Below are 21,650 nucleotides of genomic sequence, written 5' to 3'. Positions count from 1 at the left end.
TTTTACTTATGCTACTCATTTTCTTCATGGCAAAACTACTATTAGTGCCAGTCTGAGTTAAAAATAGGGAGGGTGCTGAAAAATATCCTGGTGAGCGCCCCTCCCATCACGAGACCAAGCACGTCACTGAAGTGACACTCCTGAGTTTTACTGCCTTAGGAACAGTAGCAACAATGGGAGACTGGGGAATTTATGCAAAACTAGGACTCCCACACCTTTTACCACACCACTGGGCCTGCATTCAATTATTATTTCAAAATGCACTTTGGCAATGCAGTTTAGTGTCAATATATATCTAATTGCTAACCACATTTCTACTCTAAAGCCAACATTTGTTAGCCAAATAGTCTATGCTTACCAGAGAGAAAAAAGATTCCTGTCATCAGCCCTTTAGTTGTGTGTTTCCTCTGGTTGGAATGTGATTTAAAAGATTTCAGGAGGTATTTATACTATAGCCATTTAAGGGGTACAGCTATCGACGTGGGCTACAGTTAAAGATGTGTTATTTTACCACTAACTCGTGCTATTTTATGCAATGAGACTTAGTTACTAATAACTGCGGTTAGCTGTAAAATAATATGTGTACTGACTGCAGGAGAGGAGAGAGTGGAAGAGAGCCCAAAAGTGTTCTCTCAACCATCGGCACAACTTTCAAAATCCCTCACAGCACCGCTGCCTCCCTTCAACCCCATACTGTTCAATCACCTTCATTTGTATATTAAATACAAGCATTATATCCATGCATTCAGATTAGGCCAGAGCTTCCCAACCTGGGGGTCACAATCTTGACCTGGGCAGGTGCTCCATAGGATGCGATTGTCCTACACTGTCCAGGGGTTATGTGCTTTCTGCAGCCACATGAATTGGGGTCATGGTCACAGAAAGATTGGGGGGCGCTGATCTATGTGCAATTTTGGCAGGATTTATGCTGATATTTTATAAAGATACATAGAGGGGCATAATCGAACGAAAACGTCTATCTCCATGGGCGTTTATCTCCAAGAACGGGTCCATGAAGGGGCGGACCGAACCGTATTTTTGCAAAAAATAGACGTCCATGTTTTATTCGACAATTTGTGAGCTGGGCGTTTTTGTTTTTCAGCGATAATGGAAAATGAAAGCGCCCAGCTCAAAAACGAATAAATCCAAGGCATTTGTTCATGGGAGGGGCCAGGATTCATAGTGCACTGGTCCCCCTCACATGCCAGGACACCAACGGGGCACCATAGGGGGCACTTTTACAAAAACAAAAAAAAAGGTAAAAGAGCTCTCAGGTGCATAGCACCCTTCCCCTGTGTGTTGAGCCCCCCAAATCCCCCTCAAAACCCACTGCCCACAAGTCTACACCATTACTATAGCCCTAAGGGGTGAAGGGGGGCACCTACATGTGGGTACAGTGGGTTTGGGGGGCGGTTTGGAGGGCTCCCATTTACCAGCACAAGTGTAACAGGTGGGGGGGGGGGGGGATGGGCCTGGGTCCACCTGCCTGAAGTCCACTGCACCCCCTAATAACTGCTCCAGGGACCTGCATACTGCTGCCAGGGAGGTGGGTATGACATTTGAGGGTGAACATAAAAAGTTGTGAAACGGCATATTTTGTGGTGGGAGGGGGTTTGTGACCACTGGGGGAGTCAGGGGAGGTCATCCCCGATTCCCTCCAGTGGTCATCTGGTCATTTAGGGCACTTTTTGGGGCCCTAATCGTGGAAAAACAGGGTCCAGGAAAAGTGCCCTAAATTCTCGCTAAAAACGCATATTTTTCTTCCATTATCGGCGAAAGGCGCCCATCTCTGATCGCCCGATAACCATGCCCCAGTTCCGCCTTCACCACGCCTTCGACACGCCCCCATCAACTTTGTCCGCATCCGCGACGGAGTGCAGTTGAAAACGTCCAAATTCGGCTTTCGATTATACCGCTTTATTCGTTTTTGTGAGATAAACGTCTATCTCCCGATTTGGGTCGCAATATAGGCGTTTTTCTTTTTCAATTATAAGCTGGATAGGCATCTATATGGCAGCAATTCTACAAACTGGCATCACAAAGAGGAGTGCTTAGTTCTAGTTCTGTAATGGCTTAAAGGCACACCTAAGCTGTTATAGAATACTGGTACAAAGCCATACAGGCAACGCCTACATATGACAGGTCCAATGGCTGCCATAAGTGGGTGCATCTAACTGCACCATACAATGTGCACAACTCATGCTATCCAGTAAGTTGTGTGCATCGCTTGGCAACACGCTTATGACATGCCTACGCTCTGCCCATGTGTATGCCCCCTGACAAATGTGCACTAAGGGCCAGAATCAGTAAATGGTGCCTAAAAGTAGGTGCCAGGAAAAATTCACGCTCAGCGCTGTTCTACGAAGATGCACTCCTTCTAGAATAGCACTTCCTTAGCGTCCCTCCGTACCGGCCCAGATTGAGACTGATGGGTTGTGCACGCCTTCCAGCAGGTGGAGACTGAGAACTGTGACTCTTGAGTGAGAGCCAGTAAGAGCCCCTGTCTAACATAGAATGCTCCAGTAATCTCAGTCTCCAGCAGGTTGGAAGGTGGTGAGCCCTTTAGTCTCTTACTTAGTATTTATTTCTTTTTTTATAAATTTCTGTGTTTTCTGTGTTTTCTCCTCTTCGGGCTTCAGTGGCCAGTGTGTTGGAGTTTTTGCAGCAGGGTCTCGAAAAGGGTTTATCTCTGTCTTCTCTTAAGGTTCAGGTGACAGCTCTCTCTCGTTTTCGAGGACGAGTGCAGGGGAAGTCGTTGGTGGCACATTCGGATGTCGTTTGTTTTTTATGAGGGGCGGGGTTTGTCCGCCCTCCGGTTTGGGTGATTTTTCCTTTGTGGGACCTTAATTTGGTTCTCTCTGCTTTGTCGCAGCCCTGTTTTGAACCTTTATCTATCTGCACTTTGAAGGATTTGACGCTTAAGGTAGTCTTCCTAGTGGCTATTGCTTCAGCTAGAAGAGTGTCGGAGTTACAGGCTCTGTCGTGTCGGTCTCCATTTTGGGAATTTGCTAAGGATAGAGTCGTGTTGCGTCCCGGTACCATCGTTTATTCCCAAAGTTTTGTCCAGATTTAATTTGTCTCAGGCTGTTATTCTGCCGGTGCTGGGTTCTTATTCTGGTTCGGAGGAACAGCGTCGCCTCAAGTGTTTGGATGTTAGGTGGACGCTCAAGCATTACCTGCGTGTTACAGAAGACCTCCGGCAGACAGATTGCCTTTTTGTTTTGATTAGGGGTTCTCGGAAAGGTTTGGCGGCTTCTAAGCCCACTCTGTGTAGGTGGTTGAAGGAAATGATAGCATCCGCTTATCTTTTAGCTTGCAAGCCCATTCCGGAGGGAGTGAAGGCTCATTTTACCAGAGTTCAGGCTGCTTCTTGGGCTGAGCATTTTTTGATGCCACCTTTGGACATTTGTAAAGCGGCCACTTGGTCGTCTTTACAATCTTTTTTGAAGCTTTACTGATTGGATGTGCAGTGTAGGCAAGATGCAGTTTTTGGTGCGCGTGTCCTCACAGCGGGTTTGTTGGGTCCCGCCCTTTAAGTCACTGCTTTGTTACTTCCCATCAGTCTCAATCTGGGCTGGTCTGGAGGGACACTAAGGAAGGAGAAATTAGACCTTACCTGCTAATTTGCTTTCCCTTAGTCCCTCCGGACCGGCACAGAACCCTCCCGTGAATTTTACAATGTCTGTTGTTGTTTTGGGTTATGAAAGCTGTGTTGCTCTAGTTCTGGTTTAAAAAGTTATATTTCAAGTCAGTCCTCTCATGTTCTGGCAGTTTTGCCGTGCTTAAGTCGTTAGGCACAGAGGACAAGTTGCACGAGCCCAGAGTAGGTTTGATGCTCATGGCTGCTCAGGTTCCAGATGCACAGATCGAGGTCTTTATTTCTTGCTTTGGTACAGTTTACTGGAGCATTCTATGTTAGACAGGGGCTCTTACTGGCTGTCACTCAAGAGTCACAGTTCTCAGTCTCCACCTGCTGGAAGGCGTGCACAACCCATCAGTCTCAATCTGGGCTGGTCTGGAGGGACTAAAGGAATCAAATTAGCAGGTAAGGTCTAATTTCTCCTTAACGCGTATTCCGGTGTCCAACTTTGGGAGTGAGGACTTATCCTAACTAAAACCTGGTGTAAATCCTGATGCGTAACTTGGGCGCTCAGTCCCAAAATTAACATTGCGGGTAATTCTTTGGAATGCTCCTGACCATCTCATGCCCTTCCTATAGCCAGCCCCCTTTTGGGTTGTGTGTGAGAGATTTTTGGCATGGATCTTTATAGAATCGCGTTCAGCCAGATCCATGCTCAAATCCAAATTAGAGCCAATTAATGTCAGTTATCGATTGTTAGCCAATTATTAATTGTTAATGGCTCATTAACTTGTGTGCGGATCTCGGGATCATGCCCAAATTTGTGCGCCATTTATAGAATCCGTGGGTAAGTGATTTAGGGTCACTGTTTATGGGATAGTGCGTAGCACTTATGTGTATTACTGTCAGTTATTGACGCCCGGTCATGTGCATAAGTTCTACTAATTAGGTGCTATCAGTGACTTAATGGGGAAAGGGAGAAATATATATACAGACTGATGAGAAAAAAATTTGCTTGAGAAATATTACTGTTTACCCTAAAGAGGGGATAGATGCCGGACTGGAATTTTGGCAGAATGGTTGGGAATAGGACTGTACAAAACAGATCCAAACAGGAATTGAGGCGAAGTCGATTTCAGGAGTATCAAAAAGAGCTAGAAAAACTGGATCAGACAATATACATCAAGAGTATTTAAAGAACTATGCTGAAAGCTCACCTTTTCACTACTGCCTTTGAGAAGTAACCACTACTCATTTGCCCTCCTTCTCCCCTGTTCCTCTTTACCCTGTAATTCCCTTGCCCATAATGTCTTGTCTGTCTGTTTTACCTAGATTGTAAGCTCTTTGAGCAGGGACTGTCTCTCTATGTCAAATGTACAGTGTTCGTCTGGTAGCGCTATATAAATGCTATTAGTAGTAGTGGTAGTAGGTGCATTGCTGACACCTAAATTTAGGCACCAGCTTATCAAATTGCCCTTTTATATCTTTATGAAATAGACTTCAAATAGGTACCTTTCTGCTTTGTTGTAAAATGACCATCGTGATGTACAGAAGCAGAAGCTCTTGCAGTGAAGATATTTGCATTGTTATGTTTCTGATATTGGTCAAAATTTAATCAGAAAAATGGTTATGTAATTGTATGTTCTGAGTATTGAGAGGTAAATAAAACAAAAACCTAATCCACTTTATAGCACTGTGCCTTATTTTATTAGTAGTTAGATTATTAAAGCAAGGCTTGAATGAAGGCAAACTGTTTTTTCTCCAAGCAAGTTGCTTCTGGTTTTGCAAGTTACTTCTCTGACATGGAAACTGAAATAAAAAGGTTCTCTAGATGTACTGAACGGGGGATCCTAATGCCACCCTTGCCAAAGGCAAAGGTGTATTGTTATTCTGTTCTGCAGGTCTAAATAGATCCACTGCTTGTTTATCACTCCTGATGTTTGAGTGAGGAATCACAAGAGAATGTGAGGATACCAATTACTTGCAAGCAAGGTGCTAGATTGAATAGTCTCCTTAGATGATTTTGGATTTGGATTTTACATTTAATTACTTGTCTTTACAAATCCAAGCTCAAGGCGAGTTGTATTCAGGTGCATTAGGCTTTTTCTTACCCACGGGGCTAACAGTCTAGAGGAGGCCGATATACTTAACCTGTTAATGTCTTTCAGAAAAGGCACAGAAAGGTCTTTATTTTGACTTTATGTTCATAAGACTCCATCTGCAAAAACATTCAGAAAATGACTCCTTCGCATGTAGTAAAAGTTTTGTTCGTAGCACTTTACGTGTGAAATTTTACTGCTGTTCTGAAATTATGAGCTGCTGTCATGCAGTGTCATATAGAACAGCTCTTTGAAGTGTACTTACCTTTTTTTTTTCTACTGCCATTGAAACTCTGGTTGATGCAGAAGTTTGCTACACAGCTAGTTTGTTTGTATAGAAATCTTTTGCATGAACAAGGCAACTAACTTGCATTGGCTTCTAAATTTGTAGCTGAGGCAATAGATGGTGAAGTGATTTGTCCAAGATCAAAAGGAACATTGGTGGGAGATACAGGATTTGAAACCCTGGCATCCTGGTTTCCAGCATCTAACCAGTAGGCTACTCTCCATTATTTGAAAATTTAGTAAAACGTTGAAAGCCAGATAATTTAATTGTGGTAGTGCAAAATGTATGTGACCTAGTTTAGGATGCTTGTAGGAGGGAGTACACAATTGCATCAGCACCTTTCATGTACAGCACATGCTGAGAACAAATTTCTTTCCTCTTCATCTGATAGCTGCATGCAGAGCGAACTCCTGGCCAGAGTTAGCTGACAGATACAGCCACCGACATCTTGTTTCTGAGTAAGGTTGACACACACTTCCCACTCATAATCAGTTTGTTAGGGAGAGGTTTCGTGTAGAACTGGGCTGAAGCACACGCAGAGAATCTTTTTTAGGGAAACCAGAGAGAAAAACATCTTTTTCCTTCTCTCTTCCACTTTGTGTATCCCTTAAATGACTCAGAGTATTAGCACTAAGTAGGTACGCAGAACACTTTCATCGGTTGGTTGAATGCATAGTCTTTATATCAGAGAATGAAATTATGACTTGGTAGTCATCATCTGTGACTTTGAATTGCAGCTGTGCAGTTCTTTGTGACTGTGGGCAAGTCACTTCATATCTCTCTTTCGGTTTTCCAAGTTGTTGGTTTGCACTGAATTTCTTATGGGCGGATGATCAGAAGCAAACGCAGACGCTAGAGGCTGTTAGCGCCATACCAGAACCTGCTTTGGGTGGGATACTGGTGATGGAAATGGAATTCGAAGCTGACGAGTTGGAGAAACTTAATGAATTCTCTGTAAACCTGGAGGATGTAATGGGGCAGTTCTACAAACTGAAGAGTAGCAAATCTCCTGGACCGGATGGTATTCATCCCAGAGTACTGATAGAACTGAAAAATGAGCTTGCAGAGCTATTGTTAGAAATATGTAATTTATCCTTAACATCGAGTGTGGTACCGGAAGATTGGAGGGTGGCCAATGTAACGCTGATTTTTTAAAAAGGTTCCAGAGGAGGTCCGGGAAATTATAGACCGGTGAGTCTGACGTCGGTGCCGGGCAAAATGGTAGAGACGATTATTAAGAACAAAATTACAGAGCATATTCAAAAGCATGGATTAATGAGCCAAAGTCAACATGGATTTAGTGAAGGGCAATCTTGCCTCACCAATCTACTACATTTCTTTGAAGAGGTGAACAAACATGTGGATAAAGGTGAGCCGGTTGATATTGTGTATCTGGATTTTCAGAAGGCATTTGACAGAGTACCTCATGAAAGACTCCAGAGGAAATTGGAGAGTCATGGGATAGGAGGTAGTGTTCTATTGTGGATTAAAAACTGGTTAAAAGATAGAAAACAGAGAGTAGGGTTAAATGGTCAGTATTCTCAATGGAGAAGGGTAGTTAGTGGGGTTCCCCAGGAGTCTGTGCTGGGACCGCTGCTTTTTAACATATTTATAAATGACCTAGAGATGGGAGTAACTAGTGAGGTAATTCAGTTTGCTGATGACACAAAGTTATTCAAAGTCGTTAAATTGCGGGAGGATTGTGAAATATTATGAGAGGACCTTACGAGGCTGGGAGACTGGGCATCTAAATGGCAGATGACTTTTAATGTGAGCAAGTGCAAAGTGATGCATGTGGGAAAGAGGAACCCGAATTATAGCTACGTCATGCAAGGGTCCACGTTAGGAGTCACAGACCAAGAAAGGGATCGAGGTGTCGTCGTTGATGATACGTTGAAACCTTCTGCTCAGTGTGCTGCTGTGGCTAAGAAAGTGAATAGAATGTTAGGTATTAGGAAAGGAATGGAAAACAAAAATGAGGATGTTATAATGCCTTTGTATCGCTCCATGGTGCGACCGCACCTCGAATATTGTGTTCAATTCTGGTCGCCGCATCTCAAAAAAGATATAGTTGAATTAGAAAAGGTGCAAGAAGGGCAACGAAAATGATAAAGGGGATGGGACGACTTCCCTATGAGGAAAGGCTAAAGCAGCTAGGGCTGTTCAGCTTGGAGAAAAGGCGACTGAGGGGAGATATGATAGAGGTCTATAAAATAATGAGCCTTCAACAATTTTCTAAAACATAAAACAGAGTCAACACTTCTTAACTCAAAACGCAATGCATTCCAAAAGCATGCATCTTCCACACGGATCATAGAGGCCTGGTAAGCATTGAGCCTAATTTGTTTCAACATTGGTACTTCCAACAGTAATTTATCAGTTGCTCTCAAACAACAATTCGGTCAATAGATTTTCGAAGTGGTGCCCAGATAACTCCCAGCTCTGCCTCAACTGCTCATGCACTGCCTTAGTATTAACTAGATAGTGCTGTGGTGGTCTCCCCTGATTTTTAGTGGTACTGTCTGGTTATGTGTTGCTGAAAATCTGGGGAACACCTGGTCAGCGGGATGTAACTGGGTAGAAGCCTGCCCAGCTGTCTCCTGCTGAATATTGGCCCCGTTGTTATTAAATATAAATAAATCTGCTTTTTCAGAAACAGAAAATAAATTAAGGAAAGATCAAGAATGAAATTATTAAATTTGCAGTAATATATTCTTTAGAGTAAATCGTATTAAAGAACATTGTATGTAGTCATGTACAACCAGAGGAATTTGTTGTACTATATATTGCGGGTAGGAAGGGCACTGCCTATCCCATTTTTGTAGTCTGAGAATATTGCTATTCTGGGAGTTGCTCTGACATGACATTTAGGGCTGTTTCCTCTGATAGGAATGGATTTAGATATGGCAATATCCTGTATATATGCTTTGAAGATAACATGGCTTGGAGCAAACTTTAGAGTCTTTGAAATACAGGAGATGCACACTTATTTATTGTGAACTTTTAATTAGTTCTAGTATAATATTGATAGTACTGGGAGTCTAAGCCTGTAGTTTGTTCATCGAATAGATATAGTATGGATCTAATATCATGATAGGCTAAACTAGGTAAATAATGAATTAATTTCCAAGGTTTTTATGAAGGAAAATTGTGAAATACTTGAGACAAGTTATGTATCAGATCAACCAGCTTCCATATACTGTTTATAGTACCTTCTGTCATAATGTTGCACAACCAGACACACAGGCCTGGATTCAGTAAATGGTGGCCAAATTTGGGCGCAACAAAAAATCAGTGCGGGGCGCTATTCTATATGTTTCAACAATTTTTATTGATGATATAACAGATTTAACAGTCAACGATCTCAGTATATATCCATTTGAAAACGAGACAAACTGAGTAAAAGCATGGTGATAATCTCATCATCAAAGTTTTAACTTTTTCTCCCCCCCCTCCAACTCCACCCCCACCCCTTCAGGGTTTAATATTCGTATCCTAGTACTGAAAACTTTTCTCTTGAGCCAACACAAGGTTGGGCGATTCAAATAGTAGGTATAATACAAGAGAATGGTTAAGAAGCCGACTACCTACCCCATCCTCCCAGGGCAACAGACAACCTTACTAAATTGGACCTCCCACCATTATAGTAAACAACAAATTTGCCTTGCAGGGTCCAAGTTCTTGTGACCATCCTGAGGTGCAACACTAAAAATTAGATGATACTTCTCACCCCCAACCCTCTGTATTAACTTTTTTATATTCGACAATTTTCTATATTCGACAATTTTTTTTTTGATGGCACAAGAAATTTAACATTCCATCATCTCAAAACACAACTCATGAGCAACAAACACTCTAAATAATGACAATGCAGTAAGTACACCATCTAAGCTTTAACATTTCTTCCCCCCCTCCCAACTCCCCTTCCAACCCCCTTATCTAGGTTAACTACTCGTATCCTATTATAAATCCTTATCTTCCTCCCCCCTTCCTCTCCCAACTCCCTCCCCATTATGATCTCACCCACCCTCTCAAATCCTGCATGCGCTATTCTATAAAGAGCACTGAGTTGCGCACTCTTTATAAAATAGCGCTTAGAGTCCATTCCCACATCCAGATTTGGGCACCAATATTTACGCCAGCTGAAACCTGGTATAAATGCTGGCTCCCAACTCTTGGCACTTGGGTGCAGGAATGGCAATATTTATATCTCCACATGCAAATTTTTGAAATTCCCCTGGCCATGCCTTCTTTTGAGTTGCGCACTAGTGGGTTTAGGCATGTGGGGTTATAGAATAGTGTGCAGGGAGATGTGCATGCAAAGTCTAATGCTAGTTAACTGCAATAATTGATAACATCAATTTATTGCTAGTTAATGGCTTGTTAGCTAATTAATTTGCATGCACATCTTTGATCTGTACACAAATTTCTGCATCCAAAGTTGGCTGTCATATATTTGAATCCGGGGGATAGTAACATAGTAGAGGAGTAGCCTAATGATTTGTAGAGTGGCCTGTGAACCAGGGGAACTGCAGCTCCTTGTGACTCTGGGCAAGTCACTTAACCCTCCATTGCCCCTGGTACAAAATAAGTACCTGAATATATGTAAACCGCTTTGAATGTAGTTGCAGAAACCTCAGAAAGGCTGTATATCAAGTCCCATTTCCCTTTCCCCATTTGAGATTCTACATGGAATGTTGCTACTATTGGAGATTCTAGATGGAATGTTGCTACTATTGAGATTCTGTTGCTACTATTTGAGATTCTACATGGAATGTTGCTATTCCACTAGCAACATTCCATGTAGAAGCCTGCCCTTGCAGATCAGCAACGCGGCCGTGCAGAACGTCAGACTCACAGAAACAGAAGACTGTGCGGCCGCATTGGTGGTCTGCAACGGCAGGCTTCTACATGGAATGTTGCTAGTGGAGGAGTAGCCGAGTGGTTAGTGCAGCGGACTGATTCTGGGGAACTGGGTTAAATTCCCATTGCAGCTCCTTGTGACTCTGGGCAAGTCACTTAACCCTCCATTGCCCCAGGCACAAATTAGTACCTGTATATAATATGTAAACCACTTTGATTGTAGCCACCAAAAGGCGGTATATCAAATCCTGTCCCCATGATGGTAGACAAAGATTCGCATAATCCATCCAGTCTGCCCAACAGTGTGACCAGAGCCACTATGAGAGGTTTATAATTTTGGTTGCAGCATAATCACATCTACCTAATTTTAAACCAACAATCCAGCAACATTGTTAACTGACAAAGGGTCATGGATTTGATATTCTGCCTTTCTGTGGTACAACCAAAGTGGTTTACATTTATTATATCCAGGTACTTTCTCTGTCCCTAGTGGGCTGACAATCTAAATTTTGTTCCTGGGGCAATGGCGGGTTAAGTGACTTGCCCAGGGTCACAAAAAGCTTCAGTGGGAATCAAACCCGGTGTCTCAGGTTCTCAGCCCCATTGCATTAACCATTTTACTCACTATTAACTTCAAAATATCTTCCTCTTTATCTCCTGAGATATATCATATGCTATGAATGTGATCTAAAATATGATCTTGATTTGTCTTTGCCATTTTTGGGACACAGACCATAGAATTCAGCCTGACACTGGCCTTACTTCCCTTCTACTAGAACCTCTTCTTCGTACTAAGGGGCCCTTTTACTAAATGTGGTAAAGTTTGGCATTTACCACATATTACATGCAAACTTTAATGAGTGATAAGTGCAGAGCCTGTGCTCTAACTATTAGAGATGTTCTCTGCATCTCGCTATTTACCACACAGAAAAGTATTTTAATATGTGGTAGGTGCAGTTGCAGATAGTGCAGGAAGTAACATAGCTTAGTAACATAGTAGATGACGGCAGAAAAAGACCTGCATGGTCCAAGTAAGTACATTCATGCTGTTTACATCAGTGACTGTATGGTAAAGTACCATGCACTAAAGCATTTGAATTAGCATGGTAACAGTTACCATGGCCACACACTACGCCATGCACTAATTCACATATTCACTGCTTAACGCACTTTAGTAAAAGGGTCCTTTCATTATCAACTGTATCTTTACTGAAAGATTAAGTTACTCTGCTCTCCTTTTCATTACTAGTCCCTACTGCCAATAACAATACAATGTGTAACACATTTCATTAAAGCAAAAAACTAAAACACAGATTTAAGTAGTTACCCACCTGAATAAACTCAGCTGAGATGGAGCTTTTCATGTTTCTTTCAGATTTTGTTAAGTGTTACAGAACCAAGAACTCTGGAGCAAAGGAAATGAGATCACTTGAGAGCACAACGTGAGGCAGGGTGTGTGTTTTGATTGCAGTCATACTTGGCACTTGTTTAGTAATAAATATGAGAGAGACTACGCTGCATGCAGTATATTTTTATATTTCAATCCTTTCTCATTCCTCTTCTTAATTTTCCAGTCTTGCTCTTGTACCAGGTCTTTTCTTTAGCAGGCCTGTTTAGTAGAGTGTGCTTGACTATTGAAATCAAGGCTCAGATACTGTCTGGGTCTCTATTCCAAAATCAAAAGCTTGTAGCTGTGAGGAAAACCATGGAGGTTCTGAACTTAGATCATGATGGCAATATTATATAAGTACATAAGTATTGCCATACTGGGACAGACCAAAGTGCCTGGCAAGATCCCAAAACAGTACCATACATTTTATGCTTCCTATCCTAGAAATAAGCAGTGGATTTTCTCCATTATAATAATGATTTATGGACTCTTCTTTTAGGAAGCTATCCAAACTTTTTTTAAAAATCCCTGCTAATCTAACTGCTTTTACTACATTCTCTGGCAGCAAATTCCAGAGTTTAATTATACGCTGATTGAAGAAAAATTTTCTCTGATTCGTTTTAAATGTACTACATTGTATCTTCATTGCGTGCCCCCTAATCCTAGTATTTTTGGAAAGAGTAAACAAGCGATTCACGTCTACCCATTATTTTATAGACCTCTATCATATCTCCCCTCAGCCATCTTTTCTCCAAGCTGAAGAGCCCTAGCCACTTTGGGAAGTCATCCTATCCCCTTTAGCATTTTCTTTGCCCTACTCTGTACTTTTTCTAATTCCAATATATCTTTTTTGAGATGCGGCGACCAGAATTGAACACAATATTCAAGGTGCGGTCGTATTATAACGTTCTCATTTTTGTTTTCCATTCCTTTCCTTTCCTTTTAAAAAAAAATATCTTTATTAAGGAATGGTTCACACAACAAGCATAGTAAACCTGCTAACAGCAACTTCTAACCAGATATAACCAGACATATACAGCCAGCATAAAGATTGCAACCAAGGATAACATTTACGTGCGAGTCTTCATGTACCATTCTCATTTCCGTTTTCTCCCAACAAAGCCCCCCACCACCCCTCACTCCCCCCCTACTCCTCCCCAACTCCGTGCTCTGCCTCATGGAACCAGTATCTGTGTCCGTCCACCTAGGGAACGAGGAGTAGCTGAGGAGGGAGTGCTCATGGAAGGGTGAGTATGCCAAAGGTACGGGGTGCTATAGATGAAGTATGGTGATACCATGGTGGGGGGGGGGGGGGGAGAGCAGTGGATGTGTGGGTATATCTATGAGCTGAAAGAGAAGTGCACCGGGGGATGGGTTTGAGAGAGCTATGATGCCGTGAGTGCTGGGAAATTGAGAAAATTATGATAGAGTGTGCACTTGGTTTGGAGACAAAGATCAACTGAGAGCTATGGTGCGATGAGTGCTGGGAATGTGTGCACTAGGGGAAGGTATGAGAGAGAGAGAGCTCTGGGTGTCTTTTCTGGGAGCAGGTTTGGCAGAGAGGTATGGAGGGAGAATCTTAAGGGAAGAGTTCAAGCTAGTAAGGGGTGAAACTGCTGGGGAAGTTGGGAATCCTCTGGACTAGTAGACAGCTATGGTGATGTTAATCCTGGAGCATGGAAGAGCCACACATTTTAGCTGAGGGAATTCTATGCAAAAAAAAAAGTTACAAACAAAAAATGCAGATTTTTGCAGAATTTATAACAATTGCACAGAATTTTCACATTTTTGCACAGCATTTAATTTTATTATGGGTAGAATTTCCCTAGTTTTAGACTTTGCTCTTTTTTTGCACTGAATGTTAACTACCAAGCAACAGACTACCCCTTAAGCTTTTTTAAGGTTCTTTATCATCCTGTCTGTGCGCTCAGGAGTGTCCCTTGTGTTGCAGATCTTCATGTGATCTGCAGAAAGACAGATTTCTTTCTAACCATACAGTATCACTCTCAAAGATATTGAACAGCATTCATTACCATTATCTGATTTCTTATTTATAAGCATATAGCAATGCCCATATATGAGAATGTTTTTATCCTATTCTTTTCTGTAAGTCCCTGACTGCAGGAACTTTTCCTTACCCTGGAAGAATTCTTTTTCCAAAAAATAGGCAGTAAATTATAAGAACCATTTTGCTTTTTGGATAATCAGAAAATATGGTGCATTTTAGTTTTGAAGATTTACAGTATATTAAGATTCTGAATAAATAAAGCTGCTTAAATAGGGGTTTGATTTTGTGGGTGGTCCCATGATTGTGTCATAGCTTTGTAGTGGATCCTGAGCAGAGACGTTTGCCAAGCAAGGGTGAGTGTGAGTATCAAAACTGGCATTTGGGAACAGTTGGAGAACTAAACAGAAACCTGACATAAACCCTCATCACTACTGGATGAGTCATACAGAGGCACTCCTTTCCTATGTTTCATATCAGAATCTTTTTTTTTTTTTCTAGTTGAGAGTCTTCTTTCTCAAGGGCAAACAAATGTGTACAACCATGCAGAATTTAAGAAAAATTTAGGAAACAGTTCCTAAGTTGTTAGTAATTTATAACACAAGGGTAGCCTTTACTGTTGCACATGTATAAAACAGACATTGTTTTCTTCCAAACATTTATAAAGAAACTAGTAAAAAAAAGCCTGTTTCGAACAGAAAGGAAACGGGCGCTAGCAAGGTTCCAGGGCCCCCTCCCCCCCTCCTGTTCCCCCCTCACCCCTCCTCTCCCCTCCCCCTCTTCTCCCTCTCCCCTCCTCCGACCCTCCTCCTCCTCCCCCTCTCCCCTCTCTCTCGTCTCAGCACCCCCCCCTCGTCTCAGGACCCCCCTCTCCCCTCTCTCTCTCGTCTCAGGACTCCCCCTCTATCCGTGCCCCCCTCCTCTGATTTCTGCCGCCCAGCGCCTCCCTCCCTCTGTGTCTGTGGCCTGCGAGTGCAAGGAGGACGTGTGCTATTTAAAACGTTTTACCTCCTGCTCGGCCGCCAACACTGAAGTGCAGCAAGTACAGATGCCGCTTCAGACAGTCTGTGGTTTCAGCTGTTCCTCTGGTCCCGCCCTCATTTCCTGTTTGTGGAAACTGAGAGCGATTGCGATCGCCTGTGGTTGGTCTCTTCTCCTTCTGACGTCGCATTTCTTTCCCTGGCAACTATACAGAGTTCCCTCGAGGGTGGGGCAGTGATCGCGATTACGAACCCTACAAACACTACACGGCTTCACTGCCACGCTGCCACGGAGTCAGCTTCAGAACTTTGGAGGTGCGAATTATTATATTAGATATAAGTATTTCTATCCTTTATTTTCACTGGCAAAGAATTCAGTGACCTGAGTAAATTATCAATGATATTTTGATATAGTGAATGTATTCTAATATACTCACAGAGAATGTAAAATCAGTACAATGTCTTGACAAGCTGTCTGCCAAAAACAGTTTAATGCAGGCTCTAACTTGGTACAATCAGGAATAAATATTTTGGAATGAAAGCCTAAAGAAGTTGATTCATTTTATATTAGTAATTTTTTCTGGTTCTGCAGCTCATTTAAGAGTTATTACTTTTGTGTAATATGAATGAACTCAGTATTATGATCACAGTCACCACTGGGACAATTGTCAAGTACAATGTTGCAGAACATAGATTATTTGATGAGAGCATTTCTGTATAACCCACTAAAGCAGTGTGGAAATTGCAGCGGTCAAGAAAAGGAAGATTGACTGCTGCAATTTCCACACTGCTTTAGTGGGTTATACAGAAATGCTCTCATCAAATAGGCTTCCTTTTCTTATGCTCTTGGCTAGTCTTTACGCTCTCTTAGGTTCAGACTGAGTGCTCCCTGCTAGAGACTGATCTTTTATCTCCATTACCATTTTCTGTCATTAGGGTTGCCAGTTGGTTTAATGTTTTCAGGACAGGTTGATTAAGGAGGAGTGGCCTAGTGGTTAGGGTGGTGCACTTTGGTCCTGAGGAACTGAGTTCGAATCCCGGCACAGGCAGCTCCTTGTGACTCTGGGCAAGTCACTTAACCCTCCATTGCCTGCCGCATAGAGCCTGCCATGAGTGGGAAAGCGCAGGGTACAAATGTAACAAAAATAAAATAGATACTATTGGAGATTCTACATGGAATGTTGCTACTATTGGAGATTCTACATGGAATGTTGCTACTATTGAAGATTCTACATGGAATGTTGCTACTATTGGAGATTCTACATGGAATATTGCTATTCCACTACCAACATTCCATGTAGAAGCCTGCGCAGGCTTCTGTTTCTGTGAGTCTGACGTGCAGGACGTCAGACTCACAGAAGCAGAAGCCTGCGCGGCCACATTGGTGATCTGCAAGGGCCGATTTCTATATGGAATGTTGCGTGGAGGAGTGGCCTAGTGGTTAGGGTGGTGGACTCTGGTCCTGGGGAACTGAGGAACTGAGTTCGATTCCCACTTCAGGCACAGGCAGCTCCTTGTGACTCTGGGCAAGTCACTTAACCCTCCATTGCCCCATGTAAGCCGCATAGAGCCTGCCATGAGTGGGAAAGCGCAGGGTACAAATGTAACAAAAATAAAATAGATACTATTGGAGATTCTACATGGAATGTTGCTACTATTGGAGATTCTACATGGAATGTTGCTACTATTGAAGATTCTACATGGAATGTTGCTACTATTGGACATTCTACATGGAATGTTGCTACTATTGGACATTCTACATGGAATGTTGCTATTCCACTACCAACATTCCATGTAGAAGCCTGCGCGGCCACATTGGTGATCTGCAAGGGCCGATTTCTACATGGAATGTTGCTAGTGGAGGAGTGGCCTAGTGGTTAGGGTGGTGGACTCTGGTCCTGGGGAACTGAGGAACTGAGTTCGATTCCCACTTCAGGCACAGGCAGCTCCTTGTGACTCTGGGCAAGTCACTTAACCCTCCATTGCCCCATGTAAGCCGCATAGAGCCTGCCATGAGTGGGAAAGCACAGGGTACAAATGTAACAAATAAAAAAAAAAACCTCTGCTTTAACCACATTGCATACATGGACATAAAACGACAACTCATGTACTAGTATATAGAAGGGTAAAAAGTAGGATTGGATCTTCTTGTCTTAAAGAAATGGAGCCAGTTCACAATCCCTACCTAGCATATGCTACTTAGATCAGGGATTTTCAACCTGCTTCTGTAAAGGCACTTATCTGTATATCACGTGTTTGGGAATAGCTGGAGTACCTGTAGAGATTTTCACCTGCTTTTTCTGTAGGTACTCTTTCTGTGGAAACATCCCAATCACTTTTCATCTGTTGGCAGCCGGCTTTTATTTAAAAGCAATGATTGATTTGGGAAACACAGGGATAGTGAGGTAAGCCTGGGGTGAGAGCTACAGGTAGGTGTAGGGCAGTGTTTCCCAAAGTACCCCTTGCCAGTCAGGTTTTCAGGATATTCACAATGAATATGCATGAACTTGATTTGCATGCACTGCCTCCATTATATGCAGATTTCTTGTTTGCATATTCGTTTGTGGATATCCTGAAAACCTGACTAGCTAGGGTTACTCCAGGATCAGATTTGGGAAACACTTGTGTAGGGGGTTCTTATGGAGATGAGAAGTATATCTTCAGGGGGCTCTGGGTGGCAAGATATGGGGGGGAGGGGGTCTGAGAGGTGGGCTGCTGTTGGAGTGGGTGGTAGGATGGGGACTGATTGGGTGTCCGGGAGGGGGTTGTCTCTTGTTCTTGGGGTGGGGGTGGGCCGACAGAGGAGAGAGCACAGGAAGTATCAGGCTGCTGTTCAGAAGTTGTGTCTGCCTTGCCAATTCCAGTCTCAAAATGGGTGCTTCAGGCGAAAGGGAGTACTGTCGAGGGGGTCTAGACAGTGAGCCGCTTGTGGGTGGGCCGAGTGCATCGCAGGATTCACTGTGCAGAATGGGATGCTGCACCACAATTTTGAAGAGGGTGGCACCAGTGACAGGAGCAGCCAGGCCTCACTCTTGCCTCTTCTGAGGTACAGGGGTCTGAGGGGGCTCGGGGGTGGCATGGTGAGGGGATTGAAGTGTCACTAGACACCAGGGACTATTTTTCTTGAAATGGGGGACAGGGGGTTGGTTCGGGAGGAGGGAGGCCACTGGATACCAGGGATTGTATTGTTGGTGTGGGGGATCAGAGAAAGAGGAGCCATTAGACTACTGGGACTTTTTGGTTGTGGTGGTGGGGGGGGGGGGGGGGGGGACGGGACAAGACTACCAGGGAACAATGTAGAAAGCTAGCAGGGGGTTTGGATGGGGGGCTGTCTCTAATCCTTCTATACTGCCTCAGTAAATTTCTCGCACTACAGACATCATCCACAGACTGTCAGCTATTCTGCATTGCTGCTGATTAGCTAATAGCCTGTTTACCATGCATTTAAACACATTTTAATATGCTGTGCGCGGATGCCTACTGCATGAGTTAATTTTGTCACTAAAGTCCTTTCTGCACCTTGTGGCTCATAATGAGCTCGTAGACTTCTAGTTAACCATATGCTGAAGCCCTTTCTGCATCTGCCCCCCTCCCCGAATTAGCAGACTGAATAACTGCCTGCAAAAAGGCTGTCCTAACTGTATCGGGATACTGGTCTGAATATTGTTGGTACATTGGATAAGTAGCAATGGCCAAGCTATGCCTGGATATTCAGTGCTGGCCAGTATCCCATACCGGCTCTGAATATCCAAGTACAGAAAACCCATGGCAGCCAGCATGTAAAAAAAAAATGCTCACCATGGGCTGAATATCAGGGGGATAGTTATTTCCTAATACTGCATGTAAGGTTGTTGTAACAGGCAGTGAAAAAATTCATAATGTAAAAGCTGTTGGTGTAATTTAAGACAGGCTTCAAGAGTTTAGTGTGCTTGCCAGGTCTTGATCTCTCTTTCCCCTAAGGAAAGACACGTACAGTCATGTAGTCTGAAATCAGTCATACAGATACTGCAAGAACAATGTCAGTAACTGGATATCTGTTGTAGGAAATGGAATTACTAATCTTGAAGACCTTGGAGATATTGGTGAATGTTGTTTTCAGTATAGTGACATTCTTAAGTGAAAAACACACCTTTCAGTGTAGTGTATTTGTAGGGAAAAAGGCAACTACAAAAAAAAAACAGACATGTAAAAGAATCAAGTCACTCTTGGAAGCTTGAAATATTCCAAGAGTGACTTGATCCTTTTTTATGTCTGTTCTTTTGTAGTGGCCTTTTTCCATACAAATTTAAATTTCAGTTATAGAATCTTTGGAGTGGTGAGTTAGTGCTTTTTTGCTTTCATGTAGTATAGTAAAATAAGGATTTCAAGAACCAGTATAATAAGGCCATAAAAGTTTAAAAATGTGTTTAGCTTAAAGCAGCAGTGCCTCAAACGTTATTGTCAAAATGGAATGCCTTACTTTTCATTAGGAAAGAGTATCTGGGAGGATAATTTTTCTGAAGCAGTGCACTGCTCTCCAGTGCATCACAGTCCAGATAGCAGCCGTCACTGAATTCATAGAGGCTTGTGTGCTGGAGCTAAGACCAGAGAGAGAGAGTCATTTTAAAAACAATTATACTCCCTGAGTCCTGGTAAACTTACAGGCATTACAGTATCTGTGTAATTTTAGCCATAGTGACAAGAGGCATTCCTGGGAGCAGGACTGGGGAGAATTTTCAAAAGTATACAAGTAGTTTTTAATTTTATTTTTCAGGAAAACTACATCCACAAATTAGCAGATATAAGTACCTGTGGGTAATACTGTGAGATTTTCAAAATGAAAGTATATTTGTGTGTTCACTTTGAATATTGGAGTGCATGGGTAAGATGATCTATTGACTTTGCACTAATACAGGCATGTAAAAATGTTCCCCTTACTGGTCACAAAAAGTAGCGTTCTATAAAGTGTAATGTTTGATGTTTAATAAATTTGATTGACAGCCATTTGAAGCAGAACAAATATGTAGTTAAGCATTTTCTATAAATGCATGCATATATTGTGTAATTCAGGGGATCTATTTTAACTAGTGTGGAGATTATACGTATACCACATTTTAATCTTATCTCAAACACTCTTTCTTATTGTATTCACAGATAGTCAATGCTACCACCATTCTAACTGAAATATACAGTCATAGTTCGACATTATATGATGAACGGGGATCCTCAGAGTTTTATTTGACAACATGCACCTTCTAGGAAACTTGTTCCAACATTTTTAGTGGTGGTGTTCACATCGTCATCGATCCACCCGTTTACTTTTTTTCTATAACGATCTATTTTTTTCAAGAATTTATACTTCACTTTTTCATAAAGCTCTCTTCATGCGGAAGCAAGCATTCAGATGCAAACCTCTTCCCTGATGAAGAATTCCGAAACCTGGCCATGTTGGCAGGGGTTTGACTCGGGAGAAAAATCGCTGCTGAAAGCCGCCTAAAGTTAAGTGCAATGAGCATCATATATTTTGATGTTAAGATTTGAGGAAGACTTATTGGAAGATGTTGATTTATGAAGAGAGCTTTATGAAAAAGTGAAGTATAAATTCTTGAAAAAAATAGATAGTTATAGAAAAAAAGTAAACGGGTGGATCGATGACGATGTGAACAACACCACTAAAAATGTTGGAACAAGTTCCCTAGAAGGTGCAAGTTGTCAAATAAAACTCTGAGGATCCCTCCCCGTTCATCATATAATGTCGAACTATGAATGTATATTTCAGTTAGAATGGTGGTAGCATTGACTATCTGTGAATACAATAAGAAAGAGTGTTTGCGATAAGATTAAAATATGCATATATTATGTAGCATGTTTGCTGATAAGTGTACACGAGTGCTCAGTCTGTGCGGCGTGTGGGCCGGACTCACATTTATGTGCGTAACGTATGCATTTAGGCACACACTTGCTCCAGTGCTAAGGCTAGCTTAAGAGACTACTTTCCTTTATAGAACAGACACCAATCAGGTGCCCCTTTGGGCACCTGCACAGTTATAAAATTACAAACCCCTCCCCCCTCCCCCCCAAGGTGTATAGTCAATGACTGCTTAGGTGTTTTTAGATGAATTTTAATTTGGTTGTTATGTAGTTTGTTGTTCATTGCCCTGATGCTTAAGTGCATTACTTTTTATATAGTATTAACTTACAATTTGACATTTACACATATATGTGTACACACATACGTGTATGCATTACTGTATTCTAATTATTTGTGTGCATAATAAACATGTCAATATTAGCACCTGGTTTATTTAATGATGCTTGTGGGTATGCACTAAAATTAGTATGTATCTGTATGTAAATGAAAGAACTAAAGAAAGAGAGAAAAAAAACTGTGGACATTACTAATACAAACCAACACATGGTCAAATATCCTCAACAAACTTTTTGTTTATGCTATGATAAACAGGGGTG

At 42.2% G+C, this 21,650-nt stretch overlaps 1 protein-coding gene across 1 annotated transcript in view; it reads left to right on the top strand.

The window, feature by feature from the left end:
- DENND2C (DENN domain containing 2C) overlaps positions 1 to 21,650 on the top strand; it is a 151,902-nt gene that overhangs the window by 19,962 nt on the left and 110,290 nt on the right. The window lies entirely within an intron of this gene.

The sequence above is a fragment of the Microcaecilia unicolor genome, chromosome 12, assembly GCF_901765095.1.
Source record: "Microcaecilia unicolor chromosome 12, aMicUni1.1, whole genome shotgun sequence".
Classification (NCBI taxonomy): Eukaryota; Metazoa; Chordata; class Amphibia; order Gymnophiona; family Siphonopidae; genus Microcaecilia; species Microcaecilia unicolor.
Note: the sequence above shows the minus strand (reverse complement) of the source record. Positions and strands in the feature narration are given on the sequence as shown.